Genomic DNA, 22,818 nt, shown 5'->3' with positions numbered 1-22,818 from the left:
TTATATTTATAAGAATTTGTAAAAATTTTTAATAAAATTAATAATTGCACTCATGCGAAACTTTTTTGTACACCCAAGAAAAAGTGCCTTCGAAACTAAAGGAAAAAATTTTCATCAATATAGTTTATCCATTTTTTTCCATTAAGGTAAATTTTTGTGAAAAATAATAAAATTTACTCGTTTCAGTAAAAAAATCCTAAACTGTAAGCAGTTAGGAATAGTTCATTAACTAGAATAAGGCATGGAATTTTACTCATACTATTTTCTTCGCTGGGTATAAGAATTTACTACTGAAAAAGAAAATTTTATTCACCGATAACAAAGCATTCGTAAAAATAAACAAAAACCGAACTAAAACCAAGTTTCTTAAAAATTAGTAAAATTTCTTATAAAATGATAATTGCGACTTCCTTTATAATAGAAAGTTTTTCATACATACGAACAACACTTGGAATAGAAAACTATTTTAGTTCATTCGTACTAAGAAGTATGCAATCCTTTCAAAACTTAAGGAAACACACTTGTTAGAATATAGGAAATTTTCCTAAATTTCTATTGTCTACCTGTAATCGATACCTGTCATCGTAATCGATGTGTTAGCGCGTGGGTGTAATCGATATATTTGCGCGTCGGTTGTTTTTTTAGTTGGAATCGCGTTGTTTTGGTATACGGAGAGATTGTTAAAAAATAATATGGTAAAATAATATAATAAATAACAAATAAAATATATAAAATATTTATTTTAAATTAGTGAGAAAAATGTTCGTTTTTTTAAATAAATCTATCAATGTTCGTGATAGTGTATAAAGAAAGAAAACACCAGCAGAATAACAACCCTTTCATTTGTCTTCATTTTGGAATCTTCAATTATCAGGTAATATTCAGTGACGCTAACCTTTTGCAACAAAAATGTTTTATGATTTTTTATATTTGTAGGTATTGAAATTGTAAAAGGAGGACAAAATCGTTAGGCAGCAACTTATTAAAAGTGAAAAGTACAAGAAGAAGAAAAAGTGCGTTTTACAGTTGATAATATCACACGGAAATTGGAAATAGTGGAATAATAAACTAATATTTCAAAGAGATTCGATGCTGTTGATTCTTAATAAATATATTCAATATATTAATAAAACATGTCTTTTATTGAAGATAAAATTGCTTATAGAAATAAATAAAATTGTATTTAAAAACGAAGGTAAGCAGTTCTAATTATGAAGTAAAAGTTTTACCACAAATGTGTAAGATTTGTCGAAATGAATGAAAAAATTTCAATACAATCATTCCATATATGAATTCAAATTAGTTAATTTTTTTCATTCTGTAGTATAGTGGTATATAAATATAGGAAAATGTTAACTAATATATGGAATGCATTATTCCTAATTTCTACGAAAATCACATCGTTCAAACAAATAAAAATGTCTTTGGCGCTATACGAAGTTCAACTTTCTTCGCAATGAGTTCATTTTAACTTAAAGAAGGGGTCACTTTTTTCTGGGTGTAGTAACTTGGCGTGGTATAACACAATAGTGACGTCGCTTTTCCGACGAGTTTTGGACGTCGTATACAATTGTTTTCGACGTGGTGGGGATTCTCAGAAGTGCCGTCAAATTCAAAAAAATGTTGGCAAGGTTAACTTCCATAGATATATAAAAAAATCATGTTTTACAGTGACCCTTTTCCGCCGGATAATCGGACATTTCTAACTCGAGATATAATATGTTTAGAGCGAAAAACTAAAAAATATCTCAAAATTGTTCAATAAAAAATTTAATTTTTTTTTTCGAATTCAACAGATCAAGTAAGTAAGTAAGCATTTTTATTGAGTCTTCTTCTTTTTCGATAACATGGGTATGTTTTTTTTATAGCAAAATGATAATGAGAGAACTATAGACATACATAAGACAAATATAGTGTCTTATTCAAACAGCCATGTTCTTATTTTCGAGCCTATTCCGAATCCGAAAAAATAATAAAATCCACTCTAATTATTTTCGGTACAAATTTCTTAAATTAGAGTGGTTTTGACTTTCATTTTCGAGTCAGCTGTTGAAAAAATATTTCTTCAGAAAATGCCGTCTGGATTTTTATTATCTGTTTTGGTGTTAAAGAAATGCAGCAGTTTTGTGTTTTGCCCTGCGAAATGAGAAATTGTTAATAGTTTTATTCAAAGATAATGGAGAGAAGAATATGGGAAATTGGCTACTGAGCACATCAAACCATTTACGGTGTTAGGTCCATACTAGAGGTCTGCATCGAATAACTTTTCACTACATGTATGTAATTCGCTGTCGAATATAGTACATACACTGTCTTTCTCTCAGAGCGCAAGTAGTGAAGTGAAGAGAACTCTTGCTTGTCAAATACCACCAAGTACTTATCCGAAACAATATGTGTTCCGAAAAAAAGGAACAATAAAAATGTAAGTACTTGAGAAAAAGTACAACATGGATTCTCTTCACTTCACGTGGTACCACAAGTATTTCTCAGTTATGTGCGAAGCAAAACTTTCCATTATTATTAATCATAGATATGTATGTATATCAAATATTTCATATATTTATGTATGTCACACACTTACCTTAACGTTTGCCGTTCTTTATAACAAACAAAAAACATATATTATGGAGAGTAACTGTTTTTTTTTTTTGTATTTCTGAAACTGCACGTTGTACATGGAGTACTCTATGAAGTTTTGTTCTCGCAACATACTCGACGTGATCACTCTGAGTACACTTCAATAAGAGAGAAAGAAGAATATGTGTTTGTTGGTAGTGAAGACATCAGAGTAGCAACAAGAAGTTACTCGTGGTTTTTGGTGTTCATCAAAATGTGTACCAATAGTTTTGCGACTCTCTCAAATAGATATACTCATGTAGCAAGTACACGTGTACTCTGCATTTACAAATGGAATTGTGCAGACCTCTAGTCCATACTTTTCGTTTATCGAACCAAACGCGTATACGACAAGTATTGACGTAGCATTAAAATTCAAATAAAAATAAATTAAGTGCAGGAAATAAATTTCCATAAAGGGGAAAATGTAATTTTTTTGTTGTTGCCTAAAATTTAACATTGTTTCATTATGAAAATTAAGTTTTTCAATTAAATAATAACGAGCCACAAAAGTTGTACGTACGCGTTTGTATACCGCTGCCACAAGTTATCTGCAATTGCCTGTTATAGTACTTTAATAGCATCAATTCATATCCCTGCCCATAGAGTGTTAATCATTCCATCGCTGAGAGTGAAGGGAGTAGCCTTGGTAATCAAATAAGCCATATTTTTATAAATTAAAATTGAAATTTCAACATTATCACAAAAAGAAGAAAATTTTTTTTTTTTGGAAGAGATTGGAAATATGTTAACCGATTGGCGTTAAACAAAGTTTTCTAAGGCGAAATCAAAACAACTACAGCTGTTCCAACTTAATAATTTAGACAGCTATTCGTGACAGGTGGAGGCCGTGTCTACACCGTACTAATAATTAGTGAACGTTTAAACTATCAAACGAAATTAAACCAACTACACACGGTTCAACCAGTCGCTCATATACCATTTCATACACTTTTAACTCAAATAAAGTAAATATTCCCCAGTAAGACAAAATGAGTACTCCAAAGAGAAATTTGAAGGAAATATCACCTGAAGACACTCATTCTATTAAACGAACTACTAGTTTCGGAAATATTGAAGTAAAAGAACTAATGGTTATGATGCAGAAATCTATGGAAACTGTTATGGATGAAAAAATTAAAACACTTTGTACAAAAACAGATATTGAAGATCTGAAACAACATATAACCAATATTGATGCAAAAGTCGATAGCCTCAAAAGTGAAAACTTAAAATTAAGGGAAGAATTAGACCAGCTCAAATTAGAGAGAATCAAAGACCAACAACAGATTAATAGATTAGTGGATCAAGGAAGACGTAAGAACGTTATATTCAGAGGTCTGACTGAGGAGGGTTCTCCCATAAATTCTGTTCGGAATATATGTAAGAACATTCTAAAATTGCCAAATGTAGTAATATTAACTGCAAGGGTGATCCATACTGCTCCAAATAAGAAAATATCAATAGTAGCTGAGATGCAAAATCAAGAAATGGCCGATATGATATTCAAAAATACGGTAAAACTAGCTGGGTCAACTATTAAAATAGAAAGAAATCTAAATGAACAACAACAGATTGACAGAAAAGTTATGCTGCAAATGAAATATGAGATTTTAAAAATAAGTAAAGATCACAGGGTTACAGTTAAGAATTCTTCAATAAAAATAGGAACACACTGGATGAGCTGGAGTGGTAACAAGACTCTGCTGAGTGGAGAGAAGAAAGCAGAAGATATATTGAAAGAACTCTACGGTGCAGCCATTGATGAAGTTAATTTGGATTATAATATTTTGCTCCAAAAATTTTGTCAAAAAAACTAAATAAAATTATTGTGCCAAACCATGAAAATCTAGAAATAAGGAATCATTCAAATCTAAAAATATTGTCGTTTAACATACATGGTCTATCAAATAAAATTCTTTTCTCAGATTTCTTTGCCTATGTGAAAACAATGGACATTGTCGCTTTGCAAGAAACCCACGTCTGCGCTGATAATATGGAACGCTTTAAGACTTACTTCGGTGAATTTGAACAAAAATGGTCACCCGCTATGAGATACAGCAATTACGGAAGAGGCATAGGAGGATATTTCTTAGGATACAAAAAGAACTTGCGGAAAAAAGGGATTTATATTACATTTGAAACTATAGATGAGATATGTGTAATTCATGTAAGGGATAGAAATACATCACTCACACTTATACCAATCTATATGAGACCTGCAGTTTGGGAAAATATATATGAAAATATAAAAAGTATATTCACGAAAAATAGATTTGTAAATCCAATAATCATTGGGGATCTAAATATACGGATAGGAAACTTGCAGGTACACATAGAGGATGAGATGAAGCATGAATTTGTGTCGGGATTAGAGGAAAGAAAGTCAAAAGATGCAGTAATAAACAGCAGAGGCAGAAAGTTTCTAGATCTGTGCTACGATTTCGGATTGGTAATAGCCAATGGCATGACAGTTGGTGACGAAAATGGAGAGCTCACATTTGTTAGTGGAATTGGAGAATCAGTAAATGATATTTGTGCGGTTAGTCACGAGCTGCTGAAATTCATACTTAGCTTTCATGTAGACGAAAAAACGTGGTCAGACCACTTTCCAATAGTTCTGACGCTACAAATAAATTCAATCAGAATGGTAGAGAACAATCCAAATTTGTTACCAAAGCTGAAATGGGATCCTAATAATATATCGAAATACCATAACAATATCACTTCATTGTTACAGACTAAAAAACAAACTATGCGATCATTCACTTTTGGAGACATCACAAATATAATAAAAGAAGCCCATAGTAAGATATATATAAATGTACACATATTCACACCAAAACAAAAATGGTTTAATTTATCCTGTCATAAAGCGCGAAAGTAGGCTCAAGTGGCACTGCAGTGGCAATATGGACTTGTGAAGAAAACAGGCTTCAGTATTGTAATAAAAGACGAAAATATAAACAACTTTGTCTAAAAGCTAAGGATTCGTACTATAAAAGGATCGAAAGAAACCTGGAAAAAGTGCAAAATAGCAAGGACTGGTGGAGAATGGTAAGAGAAATTAGAAATATAAGCTCATATCAAGAAATTAAAGTCTCTGCGGAAGACCTCCGACGCCACTTTCAAGGGCTCTTAAGCTCACATCAAGAGCCAGATATCTTCTATGCATATCGAATACAATTTGATCGTGACCTGGATAAACCAATAACATTGGCGGAAATAAAAAACGTGCTCAGTAAAACTAAAGATCATAAAGCTGCTGGAGTCGATAGAGTACCATATGAATTCTTTAAAAATGCTCCAAATGAACTATTAGAAGAAATGATGAATACATTTAATGTGGGGTACGATTCCGGATGTATTGACGAGTCTTTACTTAGAAGCATAATCTTCCCAATTTTTAAGAAAGGGGACAGGACGTTACCATGTAATTACAGGGGTATTGCGTTCATGGATTGTATCGCAAAGATTATGATGGGTATACTCAATGGGAGATTGACATCATGGACGGAGAAGAATAATATCCTAAATGAATATCAAGCTGGCTTCCGAAAGAACTACAGCACATTCGATAATATATATAATTTGTCCTCAATCGTTCATTTGAATTTCGCCCGGAAAAAGAAAACTTATGCCTTTTTTGTAGACTTCAAGGCTGCGTTCGACAATATATCGAAAAAAGCGCTAGTCTACAAGTTACATATGTTAGGTGTATCTACAAAAGCTGTTCGATTTATTGAAAACGTATACAATAATACGACTTCGGCAGTCTGGACTGGAAACGAACTTTCAGATTATTTCAATACAACATCTGGTGTTAAACAAGGATGTTTAATGTCCCCGCTCTTATTCGCGCTATATCTAAATGACTTGCACGATGCGTTAGAAGAAGGTGTAACAATAGACCAATTAAATATCAGATTGCTGCTTTACGCCGATGACATAGTAATACTAGCCGATGAACCAGAAGTTCTGCAAAGAATGATTCACAATTTGGAAAGTTATTGTAAGCTCTGGTCGGTAGAAGTAAATCTAACCAAGTCACAAGTAATGGTGTTCAGAAGAGGAGGCCGACTAAGTAGAAACGAAAACTGGACGTTCCTATCGAGCGCGTTAACGATAACGTCAGAATATAGTTATTTAGGCGTAACTTTAACGCCCGCCATGAGCTTCACCAAACATGTGGAAAAAAGGAACCTAGCTGCCAAAAATAGTATAAACTGCACGTGGAATGATTTCCTTAGTAAACGTGAAGTCTCCCTTGCAGCAAAGTGGAAACTCTTCTTAGCTGTCAGCAGATCAATACAGACATACGCGGCGCAAGTGTGGGGTGGCAAACACTTTGAAGAAGTCGACAAATTGCAGATATTCTTCATCAAGAGAATACTCAAACTGCCAGATTGCATGCCAACGTACGCTATAATCCTAGAAACAGCTCTCGAAAATGGGCATATTTTCACACTAGAATTGCATCTACGTTATTTATTTAAGACTCTCTTTGTATATAAAGAACCTCGATTACCGCTTTTACTATCAAAGAAAATATTAAACAAAAGAATATTCTGGGCAAAAGATCTAAATGAAATGGGAACGAATTTTAATATCGAGTGGACAACAAATAATCTGAACTGGTCGATATGGAAAGAAAACGAAAACAAGCTACTACAAGCACTAAGATTAAAGAACATAAATGGGTACGTGTTAAGAAAACAGAACTCCCGAAGAATATATAGAAATTTGGACTCATCGCAGGGAACGAATTATTTGAGCATAACCAACACAGTCGAGGGCATACGATTAATAATGCAAATTAGAACAGAAACAACAATTTTAAACGGCAACAGGTTCAATAAAAATGGCTCAGAAATGTGTTCGCTGTGCAACACACAAGAGAACGAAAATGTTCAGCACTTTATAGGCAGATGTCCAATTTTAAGGGAAATAAGAAAAACCTATTTTAAAAAAGAGATTTTATCAGACGAAGAGATAAAAAATTTGCTTGATGGAAAGATTGTAAAGGGTGATTTGTTAAGAGCTTGATAACTTTTTTTTTAAAAAAACGCATAAAATTTGCAAAATCTCATCGGTTCTTTATTTGAAACGTTAGATTGGTCCATGACATTTACTTTTTGAAGATAATTTCATTTAAATGTTGACCGCGGCTGCGTCTTAGGTGGTCCATTCGGAAAGTCCAATTTTGGGCAACTTTTTCGAGCATTTCGGCCGGAATAGCCCGAATTTCTTCGGAAATGTTGTCTTCCAAAGCTGGAATAGTTGCTGGCTTATTTCTGTAGACTTTAGACTTGACGTAGCCCCACAAAAAATAGTCTAAAGGCGTCAAATCGCATGATCTTGGTGGCCAACTTACCGGTCCATTTCTTGAGATGAATTGTTCTCCGAAGTTTTCCCTCAAAATGGCCATAGAATCGCGAGCTGTGTGGCATGTAGCGCCATCTTGTTGAAACCACATGTCAACCAAGTTCAGTTCTTCCATTTTTGGCAACAAAAAGTTTGTTAGCATCGAACGATAGCGATCGCCATTCACCGTAACGTTGCGTCCAACAGCATCTTTGAAAAAATACGGTCCAATGATTCCACCAGCGTACAAACCACACCAAACAGTGCATTTTTCGGGATGCATGGGCAGTTCTTGAACGGCTTCTGGTTGCTCTTCACTCCAAATGCGGCAATTTTGCTTATTTACGTAGCCATTCAACCAGAAATGAGCCTCATCGCTGAACAAAATTTGTCGATAAAAAAACGGATTTTCTGCCAACTTTTCTAGGGCCCATTCACTGAAAATTCGACGTTGTGGCAGATCGTTCGTCTATTCATGATGAAATGTCAAAGCATACTGAGCATCTTTCTCTTTGACACCATGTCTGAAATCCCACGTGATCTGTCAAATACTAATGCATGAAAATCCTAACCTCAAAAGAATCACCCTTTAGAATGGGCATGTCTGGCAAAGTTCACAAGAATGGCATTGAAGTACAGACTAGGATTAATATCTGAATTCAACTATTAAATAGTATTTCATATTACATATGTACAATGTAAAATTAAATTCACATGTAGACTAACGACGATATGTCAAAGTCTTCAAGATAACTGAAAATAATTGTATTTATAATAAATGAAAACCAAACCAGAGTATTATACACATTGTAACTGTTTATGAAAAATATTAATAAATACTACTACTACTACTACTAAATAATGAAAAACAAAAAAAAATACAAACATGTGTGACACCGTCATTGCAACATTTGGTGTGACGCATGCCAATTTCCCATCTTCATAGTTGTATTATCTTTGGTTTTATTGCAACATATTTATTTACTTACATCTTACAAACTTTGCTTACCGCATCATGGACTGTAAATGTTTTGTTTTTTTGTCATATGTGTTTACCATTCGGGTTTACCAAATTATATTTTTTCTGGTTGCAATGGTTTTTACATACAGTCAACAATGCACACGAAACACTAAGGCAACTCTAACTTCTCTCAAATTTTTTTGTTTCCGGGCATTTAGAGAAAATCACACTCTAAAGATTCACAGGAAAAATTGACCTATTTGTTTTTAACAATTTCTTGTATGTAATGTCCCTGTCAACATTTTTTGAATTTGGGGGCGCTTCTGAGAATCCCCACTACGTCGAAAACAGTCGTATACGATATCCAAAACTCCTCGGAAAAGCGCCGTCACTATTGAGAAGTTGTACCACGCCAACTTACTACAAAAAAGTATCACATGAGTGCAATTATTAGGTGCCCTTCTGGATATATTTAGAAGGACGCCAATAAGAGCCCCTTCAAACAATCAGAGAAAGTTCATTTTAGAAAGTTGTAAAAGAATCATTGTGGTGAAGTAAAACTCGATTGTTTAGATGTTTATTAATTTTATTAAACATTTATAAATTCTCATAAATATAACATTTATACGACTATCACATCACATTTAACATATTTTTATGCATTAATAAAATATTGATGTTGAGTTACAAGTTGCAAGTTACATGTTGTAGCGTCTATCAGCCAGTGTTTTTATTCCCAATGGAGGCAGCGTGTCTGAAAAAATATTTGAAAAACTATAACTATATTCCAATAGTGATGGCAAAATACTTGCATGCGAATAGTGATGGCAAAATACTATCACAGTTGGCGATTGTTGCAGTGTCACTTACGAGTCTGTGGTAGCGATGAGGATGAAATGGAACTTTGTTATCCGACAACATATTAAATGTAAGAAATAGGAAGAAAACATATTCTACTTTATAAATACACGCCTTTTAATGCTATTTAGGGTGAGAATTTAATAATATATTGCCATTCTAATTTATTTATTTATTTCTGTGTCTACGGAATAAATCCTTTCAGACTGGCAATACAAATTATCTTAATCCTAATAAAAATATATAATATAAATAATTAAACTATTAAATAATTCAATAAATTCGTAAACATTACTGTTGACATAGAAAAATCTAAATTTTCGCACATATTATATATATTGGTTTAGATTACTTGTGTTTGCTCTAAAATATTTAGAGATTTTTTCTCTAATTCGGATTGAAGAACACTTTTATAATCGGAATATTCTCTAAATGAGCTAAATCGAAATGAAGAACATGGGCGTAATACAGTGATTTGTAGATGAATGTTACTTGCTATTTTCTTTCAAGTGAGAAACATGTTGGTTAACATAAAGGGAGAGAATAGAGAGGTTTGCTCCCGGCCTTTAGTGTGTCTTGACATGTATGGGTAATATCAAATGATTCAACAGATAAAAATACATAAAAGTTGCAACTCATCAAATGTACGTGAGAAAAATTTTATTTTCTAAACTAGTGCAATTAACATTTTAGTTAAAACATTTTTCTTATTACAAGGAGCTTGGGTTTATAGTTTTAAAATCGCAATATATTGGTGGCTAATTATTATTGCCCGCTTGGAAACAGTTCCTACAAAAGAGCAACAACGATTTGGTTCCTTGTGAGGCACGTAATTCGTAAAAGTAGACGTTGTCTGTATCAAAACCATACAGCTCCAACTGGATGATACAATTTCATTTGCGAAAAAGTTCCAGTAACTCCGCCAGACTACTAACCACACAAAAAGTCGTTGAGGATGAAGAGGCTTCTCAACAACACCTCCTTTAGGGATGCCAGACGTGCTCTTAAAACAAGATAGGCCAAAAGAGCACGCAAAAGTGCTCTATTTTTAGTTAAGTACTCTTTGTATGCATCACAACAAATATTACTCCAACGCGATGCAATAAATGGTGAAAGTCGTAGACATTATAATACATAGATGATCCACTATTCTCTTTAAAAATATGTGTCAGTTCCAAAAATTAATTTTCTGGACATTTCGTTTTGATTTTTTCGTATTGAGTCAGTCCAAACATTAATTTTCGTGCATTTGCTTTTGTGTTGTTCGTAAAGAGCAATGCTGCTCAAAATTAAATTTCGTATTTTCGCGGTTTTGGTCACAATTTTTTGTTCAAATATGACCTTTTAATATATTAATTTATTTATAAATCCTCTGGTGCATCATAAACGTTCTAATTTTGTGTAAAATTGGGAAACTACAAAAAGGAAAACGAAAGATACATCGAAAAAAAAGTTTACTATTTTTTATGAAAAATGAACTAACCCATAGTAAGAATGACCATGATTTGGCGCCAAAGATTTTTTTCATCTAGATAAGTTCATGATTTTCTTATAAATTAGTTCATGTATTACATCGTATTTTAGTTCATTATTACTATGCTGTGGGAAGAATATAGTTAAACTCATTCAAAATATTACTGCTATCCGGAAAAATTAACAATTTTTTGGGAAACCTGTATTAAGAAATTGGTTTGAAATAAACTGTTTGTCGGTATAATTTTCAAAAAAGTAGAGAAATTGAGGAATCAAAGGTACAACAAGCCTGTATACAACTAAGAAATTTTTCGTACAAAACAAGTCAATTTTCTATAACCACCAGTATTTTATTTCAAAGAATTATTATTATATTACACAAAACTATGGCTTATTATATACAATAAAGGAAATATTTTTATTAGTACGTTGGACGCATTTACTTGTCGGTAGTTAGTAATTGCTTCTTCAAAAGAGTAATATTCTATGTTATTAGGACTAAACTAATTAATATAAATTTCCATGTTTTCTATCCATATGAAAGATATATGTGGCATAAGTTGCTATATTCAATTGAATTGTCCAATTTCATCGATTTTGGCTATCTTTTGTTGGGCGGATTTGTCTTATAAGCATCTGAAATTGCAAAGTTATACAAAATATAAGAAAAATATTATCAAATTCTATCGTTCATATTGATTTTTAACTTACGGTTTTCAAGAGTATTTCCTAAATCCAATAAGGATATCAGCTTAATTAGCATTAAACAGTAAGAATATTCAAAAATATTACCATTACAAGACCTGTCTACCTGCAAGTGAAAATAATTATTTTTAATAAATTGAAATTTTGGTTTTATTAAAAACGGACAAAATACCGTTTATAGAAAAACTTACCACATTGAAAAATCCATCCAGTAGGTACATTATTGGAATCATATCCATGGACTAATGGACGTTTTTGAAATTATTCTCAGAATATATTTGAAATAAAAAATATTATAAAATTAGACATAATTTCCACTTGTCAGTGTAGCATTTAGTATTTAAGGTGTATATTAAGTTCGAGTTTAGAGGCTAAAATCGCAATTTTCATGATAAGTTTTCTTTAATAATCCATTATAAAAAATAATCTTTATAAAAAACTTGATTTGGGCTATTCTCCATCAAGTTATATTTATAGGAATTGCTGTAACATAAAAAATATAGATTCAAAAAAATGGTTGCTTCTCAACCTGTGATCCAGATGTAGAATAAATATAAATCATCCTATTACCACTCATGTTGTATATTTTTTATGTAAATCAATTTAAAATCCGCACTAATTTTAAACTAATATATTAACAGAAATATACAGTTCCTTAATCTGTTATTTGTTTTTTATCAATAAAAAGCGTTTTTGAGTCCTCTAACATCACATCATTCACTTCTCAGTTTCTAAAATGTTTCGAAATAAATGTATTTTCATTAATAAACACCAATACCGCACGTACAATTTTGCAAAATTAAATCCACGTGTGCACTTCATAAATGCATCAACATAACTGAATGCAACAATAAAACTCAAAGACACAAATAGTCATAAGGGATACATACCTGCCGTAAAGAAAAACAACTCCACACACACACGCGATCCCTTTCTGATCTTGTTATTGCAAAAAAACAACTCTCACCACAAAAGATACCAACAAGGAACATTCCATTGTCTCTAGAATCAAAACAACCAACAACAGCATAAATGACGCAATAACAAACACAAACAATCATACGAGATATACACAAAATGTCTCTAAAAACTCCCTCGCATGATGTACTCACATTTTCCAGTAGCACGTTTATTGATTAGTTGGAATTCTATCTATAAGTTAAGGTAAAATATATACCAAATCTATGAGGAATCTATAAAAATTATATACACCTGTCAAGGATTATATTAACTAATTTTTATTCTATTTTAACTACAATTTTCAATGTGAGTAAAAACACTCCAACATATAATAAAAAGGGAAATAATCTGTAGGTAGTCATCGTACGAATCGGTAATGTCGTTAAGTTAATTTTTACTACAAAAATTTTTTTCCATACAAAATTTTTTCTTAGTAAATTGTCCACATTTCGTAGTAAGATTTTTATATTGCCCATGTATTTTTATAATAGAATCAACGATGCATTAACTACTGTGTTGGAAATTTATTTAAGGAAAAATCCTTCCCATTTCGTAGTTAGTGAACTAAAAAACATTTACTGAATTTTTATAAGTTTTGCTTTAGCTAAGTTAATTTTCGTTGTGGTTACGAAAAATGAACTATATTACAGTAAATTTGTTGAACTATGTGGAAGTCAAAATGGTCCTTAATTTTACAAGACACTTTTTTTTCTGTGTATTGTACGCGTGCTCTTATTTTTCTCGTTTATTCTTAATCTTCGGAACTGTCAAACATAGTTTGACACCCATGGCTCATCTATTTTTTTACATTGGTAATATTTTTATTTATTGGTAAAATTTTTAAACATATGGTAATAAGAAATTGGAAGCGAAATAGAAATTCACAATAATTTTTTGTGATCAAATATGTTATTTCTGAGATATTTATACTGTTTTTGTGTGTTAAAATATATGTGTAAAAATATATCATGAATCCAAGTGTTTTTTTTTTTGTTTTCCTCGTCTTTGGATTCAGAGGATGAGTACAAAGTGGCATTAATAAGGAAAAATATTCGTGACAAAAGCAGTCCTTTAGCATTGCCTGAAGTAGAGTAAGTGATTCTATTTTGAAGTGCGTGCTTTTAACTAATTGTTTTTTTAACATAGATTTAAAAGACGTTTTCGTCTGTCAAAAGAAGCTTTCTTGACAAATAAGTTTTTTTGATGCGGCTACTGAGCATTCCTTTCTTTGATCCGTTTCCCTAAATGCAAGTAATATTACATTTTCTTAAATATATTTTGCCAAAGTAGAATAATACTTAAATTTTCACCAACTTGTTTCTTTTTGTTTACCTTTTTCTGCTCAAAAATCACTACATACTTCGGTTTCGATAGCATGATACCTATCGTGTTCAACTTCGAGTAGAAACAATTCGATAACGACTGCGGTGATCCGCGTAAACTACATTACGATGACGAAGAACTCGATTTTGACTGCGATGAATGTGACTGAATGTGCTCTTTTTGCCTCTTCAAAATCTGGCATCCCTAACCTCCTTGGTTTTCCAAGCCTCAGATAGGATAATTTTGATTAAAATTATTATTATTATACAACAATTATTTTTACCATTTTTGTAGAAAATTTAATTTAATTTTGGTTTTACTTTGATAACATTTGTATTTAGTATTATTGTGCAAAACATGTTATTTTTCATTATCCTAACTCAGTAATGCTGGTGACATTTCCGAGTGTTTCAAAACTTCTCTAAGTGGTTGCACCGAAACGTAAAACGCCGTTCGGACTCGATTATAAAAATGAGATCCTATGTTATTGAGCTAAACATGGAATCGGGCAGCACTCAGTGATAAGTGATAAGAAGTTGACCACAGTGGTATCGCAATGGGCTGAATAGTCTTAATGAGCCTAAAATAACGGGCTATCGCTAGAATGGTCAAAATCCCCTTAAATGTGGGTATTAAAAGAAAAATAAAACAGCCTTTTTGGCAATTTTTATTGCAAATTAAAGGTGGGTATTAAGTTAAGAGTTTAGCCGCTAAAATTGAAAAGAAATCAGTACAGTATAAAATTATACCTCTTTGATGCAAATTTTATTAAAACTTGATGCGGAGTAACTTAAAGCAATTTTTCAAAAATTTTATATTATTTATAATGGATTATTAGAGAAAAGTTACTGTGAAAAATATGGCCTTTTCGTTGTATTAACGAATATTATTCCTTGTATGAATGAAAAATCATTCATTGTAAGAACCCAATTTTTTCAACGAACGTTGTATAAATGAACATAGACGTTATATTAATGAAACCCAACCAATTATATTTATATAAAGTAGGAAATAATATTTATTGATAAATTTAGTAATTTAGTAATCATATATCGTGACTTCACTTAAGAAGAAAAGCCTCACTTAAGAAAAAAAGTCTCTTATTTCTAAACAAAAAAAAAAAAAATTATAATCGTATCGCCGTGTCCATTTATCCAATTTATTTTCAACCAAGGTTCATTACGGTAATTGTTCCGCCTTCTTCATCTGAAAGTTAATTTCCCGAGCCATTTTCACTAAAGATTAAAAATTTACGCTAAATTTCTTGCGAAAATATGTTACAAAAAACACCAAGTTATCTCACCCACCATCTATGTTTATTATTCACAACGAAACTGTAATGAGCCTGTGCACTCTTAAGCGAAAAGAACGTAAATGTTGTTAAGGTTTGCCCATCAGACAAGTTTTCAGTAGAACTTTTTACCGTTTGTTCTTCAAGACGCACACGCAAACATGTGCTTATTGCCATGCTTATATGTGTATGTACAAATTACATAGACGCTACAGACGTATTAGAAAGAGAGAGAGAGTAAGGAAAGGCAGAAATACTCAAACTTCCATTCGTATTATTAATGAACATATTTCATTAATATGACGAAATATAACAATTTAAAATTTATTTTTTAACGATCCATATCATTATATTAACGATCGCATTCGTTTTATAAATGAAATTTTCAATTCCAGTTTCGGAGTATATAAAACGACTGTTTTAAGGGCTAATTTTTGTTTCCAAAAGTTACTCTCTATGTGCAAATGATTATAATAATTTCATCTTGTAAATTTTTTTATTCTAATTGTTGAAAAAATTACAAAGTTATTATTCGTAATATTAACGAAACGTATTTCATTAATATAACGAAAAACCAAAACAAAATTGTCTTTTGACGATTTAAGGCCGGTACTCTGTTCGGTTTTCGCGTTGAAACACCATACCAAACCAAAAAATGCGAAAAACTAGCAAAATGTTTTCCATTTGTGATACTTTGTTTTTTTTTTTCGAGTTGAAAAACTGACGTAAATCGATCAGTCAGTATTTTCATAACATGGCGCCATTTGCAATGTGAATTAAGAAATATTTTATTTATTAAACTGATTTTTGTGAATTTATAATGCAAAAGTGGATCGGATTATTATTTAAAAATGTAATCTGATCGATGGATAAAACAAAGTAAAACATGGAGTTGTATTTCCTTAATAAACTAGCAACCAACATCTAGCCGCTTGCTACTACGAGGCCAGTTCGGAAACTTCTTAGCCTAGCACAAAAAGCGCGGTATAAACAGAAAAAAGTTAAGTGTTTTGGAAACTTCCATCTTTGTTACTCCTTCATATAGAAACATGTATTCAAAAAAGACGCATCCGCAATTTTTTTACAATGGAAAAATTAGAAATGCGTGCTGTCATTAAATATTTACATAAAAAAGGCTTATCGGGACAAGTAATTCATAATGATATGGTGAATGTGTTAGGTGAAAGTGCTCCTTCATATGCAACAGTAAAAAATTGGGTTGCTGAATTTAAACGTGGTCGTACAAGCATTGAAGATGAACCACGTAGTGGACGTCCAAAAACAGCAACAACAACAGAAATTGTAGCCAAAGTGCATGATATGGTATTAAATGATCGACAAATAAAAGTGCATGAAATTGCTAATATCATGGGCATCTCAAATGATCGAGTCCATTTAAATTTGAATGAAGAACTACAGATGAAAAAGCTTTCTGCAGGATGGGTGCCGCATTTGTCGATGAAAAACGCATAAGAATGAACATTTCTCAAGCCTGTTTCAATCGTTTAGGCGAAATAAAATGGATTTTGAGCGTCGTTTCATAACTGTTGATGAGACATGGATCCACCACTATACTCCAGAAACAAAAGAACAATCCAAACAATAGACTGAAGTTGGAGGAAGCGCCCCAAAGAAAGCAAAAACAATTCAATCGGCAGGTAAGGTTATGGCAACGGTTTTTTGGGACTTCAAAGGTATTTTATTGATTAACTATCTGCAAAAGGGTAAAACAATAAATTCAGAGTACTATTGCAACCTTTTGGATCCATTAAATGTACGAATTCGAGAAAAACGCCCTGGCTTACAACACAAAAAAAAATACTTTTCATCAAGACAACGCACCAGCGCACAAGAGTGTTTTAACAATGTCTAAAATCAACGAATTAAAGTACGAGTTGCTTGACCACCCACCTTATTCTCCTGATTTAGCTCCCAGTGACTTTTACTTGTCCCCAAATTTAAAAAAAATTCCTTGCTGGCAAGCGTTTTACCTCAAATGAAGATGCAATTACAGTTGCACCCTCAAAAAAAATCGCTTCTTTAACATATGTTCCAAACATATTTTGCAGGAAGCACATATATTATTGGATACTGCCGAAACATTAATATGTTTGTTTTATGTGAACATATTATATGTTTGGAAGCATTTTGAGCCCAAAAATATTATATGCTTGGAAGAATTTTTCCCAAAGACGATTGTGCTCATTCCCTAACATACTCGTTATTTTCACTTCCACGAAATATTTTAATTCTTGGCACCTTTTTCTGTAATACAAATAATGTTGAAGAAATTATTCACTTTTATAATTTTTTTTTAAATTTTACCTTTCGCCTGCACGGAGAATCGAACCGAGTATCATACAGTTTGTAAGCCAACACACTATCCACTGGGCTACGTAGCTGTCATGGTCACCAGCAGATAATTATCGTTATAAGTTACATTTATATAGCATAGTTTGCAGCGCCCACGAGCCCATGCAAACATAACATTATTTAACAGAAACATACATTTGTTTGCCACGTGGAGCAGTGGTTAGCATGTCTGCCTTGCATGCAAAGGGTCGTGGGTTCAATCCCTGCTCCGACCGAACACTTTTTTGTTTTTTTTTTTTTTTTTAATTTACACATTTATATTTATACTATATTAAATTTTTATAATCAAACTTCGAAATGTGGGTTATTAAAGATTTATAGTCATTAACAGTGCTTGATATAAACGAAATTGACTGATTTTTGGATAAAATATTATTTTTTTATTGCAAAAATAACAATTTTGTAACAAAAAACTGTTTTTGGTACAAAACTTTAAAATTTGAAAGGAATTCAAAAACTAACAAAAGAAGAACGTGGAGTCGAGTATAAACATACATAAATAATTTTATAATATAAACATAAATTTATTTAGGCGTGAACAGTTTTTTACTAGCATTTAACACCATCGCTCTAAAATGCCTTTTATTTTTCTTTAATAATTCATTTTAAAGAAAATAAACTTTTTAAATTGTTTTAGCTGCAAAACTCGAACTTAATGCCCGCTTTTATATTTGAAGGTGTCCGTCAACTCCTCTTGGACTACTTATTAATAAAGAGGAACTAAACTTTGTTTTTATACATTTTACTGTGTAATTTTTCACTATTTCCTCCTTATTTCATTTTACTGTCCCAACTCTAAAAAGAGTATAGTGCCCTTTCGTTATTTTTATGAAGGCCCCTGATTTCTTTTAACGAACCAAGAAAAAATTTGTGCCCATAATGCCAAAATGATAAACAAAACACATGTCCACACATTCATAAAATGCTGCTCTCAAGGCGAAAACACAGGCTTTTTTCAAATGTCTATTCTCTTGGTTCCGAATGTCCATTCTCTTTATTCAAATTAAATAATATTTAGACTTAAGCATATCATTGTATCACTGTGTTATGTTGATATCTTTCGTCAACTCTCCCGGTTTCCATTTCTTTCCCTATACTCTCTCTGTCGCTTTGGATAAAATATCACAACATATGTATGTTTAGTCGAAATTTGTAAATTTATATATGTTTGCATTCACAGATATGATTTTTATGAAACATTTATGCCCCAAACATAATATATTCTAACATATTAACTTAGATGTCCCAAACATTTAGTGTTAGTTTAGGAACATTACATGTTTGCACTTAAATATATTGTGTTTTAAAATTGTGCCCGAAACACACTTTGTTTATATCGGAACATATGAAAAACATATTTTTCTAAGAGTGTGTAAACCACTATTTTGAAGACCTTGAGGAAAACTCTTTTAATCAAGGGATAGAATTGCTAGAAAAGCGTTGGACTAAGTATATTGAAGTTTCAGGAGATTATATTGAAAAATAAAAATACTAACTATTCTCTTTCATTGATAGGCTAAGAAGTTTCCGAACCTCCCTCATATATTGTAGAACATAAATAATGTATAAAACATGAAATTTAAACACAAATGTTAACAAAATAAAAGCTTTATTTGGTGAATTATATTTTACAATCGTTTCATTTGTACTGGGCAACACAAACCAAAATGTTAACAAAAGGAGCACAGCAATTGATGTTGCAACCACTTCAACCAACATGTATAGTACCGGGGTAGCAATGAATGGAATCACAAGAATTAATTGCTATGTTCACAAAAATAAAATGCAGCATTGGAAAATTAAAATTTTTAAATCCAAAGTTATTTGTAAAATAACTTCTGCTTCTGCTTCTTCTTTTTCAATTTATTTATTATGTATGCGTGTGTGTGAAAATGGAGCCACTAGTTGCCTATGTACACGGATGAAAAAGACTGTTTTTCATATGTTTGGCTATAAACATTATATGTTTGGAACACAAATTTTTAAACACAATATTTTTGAGTGCAAGCATATAATGTCCATAAACTAGCATAACATGTTTGGGACATATATGTTAATATGTTAGAACATATTATGTTTGGGACATAAAATGTTTGTAAATATAATATGCTTGGATGCAAGCATATATTAATTTAGAAATAGCCTATAAACATATATGTGTTTAGTAGCTTGGAGCGCTATTTAACAGGGAGCGATATTGAATTAAGTTGGTGGTTGTTGCTTGTTATTACAAAATTAACATTTTATTTTTCCTTGGGCAATTGATCAGCTACTTCTTTGATCCTTACAAACTGTGTGGTCCGCTGTTCGAATCCCCGGCCGGCAAAAGGTAAAATTAAAATAAAAAAATCATAAAATTGAATAATTTCTTCTACAATGTTTGTATTACAGAAAAAGTTGCTAAGAACTAAAAAATCTCGTGGAAGTGAGAAAGATGTGGGAGAATATACAATTAGGCAGAAACAAAATTTTAAGCATTCAGGTCGAAAACCTATGTTGTTAGCACCTATATTACCTGTTTATTTTCATAATTCATTATGATTGTAAATATATAAATAAATAAATAAAATTTTGAGCACAATATTGTTTGGGAGAATTTTTTTAAGCATATAATATTTTTGGGTGCAAAATGCTTCCAAACATATTATATGTCCACATAATAACATATTGTTTTTTGGAAGACAACATTATTGAATTTGGATGCAAAAATACAAAATGTTTGGAACTTAGACTACCCAAACATATATTGTTTAGACCAATATGCTTTCAAACATATTATATATTGGAAGAGATCAAACATATAAATGTTTGGGCAATACCCAAAAATGTATATGCTTGAAGCAAAATATGTTTGGGAGTATATGTTACAGAAGCGATTTTTTGTGACCGTGTAGCTAGACAATGTTCCTAGGGGGGGCTATAGCCCCCCTAGCTAAAAATTTATAGACTGAACTTATAGGTTCAATTATTGTTTTATTTCATAAAAAAGAATACAAAAATAGACATCAAAATAATATATAATAAAGCAACTAAAAGTAGTTCCACACTTTTCCCAGCAATAAAATTGGGATTTGTTTTAAAGACACAACTTTAAAAGCACTTCCAAAAATGTCCTCACAATGAAGTTTATTATATTAACTACACAGGAAGTTTTTTACTTCAGTTTTTTCATATTTTAATGCGTAATTTTTGTTTTCTTTTTTCAAATAGTTTAAAAAAAGATTAAGAATAAATAAAATGGTAAAAATTATTCAAATTTTGCCACGAAAATGCCAAATCCATTATAGAAAAATCGATAATTTTTTCAAACAAGCGTTAGAATGCATTAAAAATCATAAAAAATATAAAAATTATTATAAATTAATGTTTCTTGAAGCTCGAGGTCTTTATAAATATTTATATAATTCTAACAAAAGGTCGACCAAAAATCAATTAAAAAACGAATAAATAAAAATTATTTATTTGGGAAAATATCAAACAATTTTTTAATTCACATTCAAAACTCTGAATTCGGATCACACCGTAAGAAGTGATGCAAATTTAGGAGCTTTACAGCCTGTTTCTGTATGTCGAATGAGCTCTGTGGATCGACTAAAATGGAAACAAACAGCTGAATTTATAACCAAAAAACAGCTGTTTCTATGCATTTCAGTCGATCGATTGATCGTTCGACATACAGAAACAGGCTGTTAGTTATTCAACTAAACCATAAGTTCAATCACAGCTCTGTTTCATAAATATCAGACTTCAAACATTGCCATCGGCAACTGCTACCACAACCCAAGTAATTCGATTGTGCATCAAAGTCTTTAGCGGAACTTTGTGCGGTTGTATATACTTGTTTAATTTTTATAAAAATGTAAAATCGTAAATAGGTTTTCAAATTCTGGGGGGGGGGGCTAAATTTTTTCTGGGGGGTCTAAGCCCCCTCCCCAGAGGCCTTCCTACGCTTATGAATAATAGGTAAGTGAAAATAAAAAATGAAATAAAACTTTAAGGAAGTCACTAAATGTATATCTCTTTGTAGAAAACTAAAATTATGGATTCTACGTTCTTGAAAACATTAAAAAGCTGACCGATGAAAAAATGTTGGACAATTGACTGGATCTGCTTCAAATAGTTTATAATAATTGGTAAGTCAATATGAAAAATTAAATCAACACTTTAGAGAAGTCACTAAATTTAAATCTCTTTGCAGAAATCTAAAATCTTTGGATGCTACATTCTTGCAAACATTAAGAAGCTGACTAATGAAAAATGAGTGGCTTATCGAAAGAAAAGGTTCCAGAAACATTTCAAAGTGCAACTAATTAAAATTGTTAAAAACAACAAATTGTTAAAATCAACAACTTCTGGATGAAAATGTGCATCACATCATCAGTTTAATTTCCATCCTAATATCAGTTTAAAATGGATATTTTGTGAATTCCTTCTGCTGTAATCTATTCTAACACGCGGTCCAGCACGTTCTAATTTCAAATTGCCCGCATATTAATAAATTTTAATGTTGTTTTATGACACCTCCTGTTGGTGGAAATCGAATTATTAATGCAAAAGTGTTTACAAATAATGTTTAAAATATTTAAAGTTTTGTTCTAATTTGTTGATATGTTTAATAAAATCATTATTTTTCAATGGTTATTGTAGTGTAGTGTATTATTATATATTTCATTTTGACGAAAAGTAATAAATTATACAAAATTCATAGATTTTTGGCTTTGACTTTCAATTTGAAGTGGGGATATCATTCATACAAATTTTGGTTGAAAAGTATTTGCAACGATGTTAATTTTTAATTTCAATCGCATCGAAAATTGTGTGAGAAATTATTGAGTAGCGATGCATTTCATTTTGGAGATAACACTTTAGAAATTATTGCTAATGTGTTGAATTT

The 22,818-nt window shown here is 31.5% G+C and overlaps 1 long non-coding RNA gene across 1 annotated transcript; it reads right to left on the bottom strand.

The window, feature by feature from the left end:
- Positions 1-2,618: 2,618 nt before the first annotated feature.
- LOC142234592 (uncharacterized) lies at positions 2,619-3,444 on the bottom strand. Its single transcript, XR_012721656.1, has 2 exons — positions 3,140-3,444; positions 2,619-3,062 (listed from the first exon to the last, which is right to left on the bottom strand). It is a non-coding gene; the product is annotated as an uncharacterized LOC142234592 (long non-coding RNA).
- Positions 3,445-22,818: the final 19,374 nt, after the last annotated feature.

Source organism: Haematobia irritans, chromosome 4, assembly GCF_050003625.1.
Source record: "Haematobia irritans isolate KBUSLIRL chromosome 4, ASM5000362v1, whole genome shotgun sequence".
In the NCBI taxonomy this organism is placed as follows: Eukaryota; Metazoa; Arthropoda; class Insecta; order Diptera; family Muscidae; genus Haematobia; species Haematobia irritans.
Note: the sequence above shows the minus strand (reverse complement) of the source record. Positions and strands in the feature narration are given on the sequence as shown.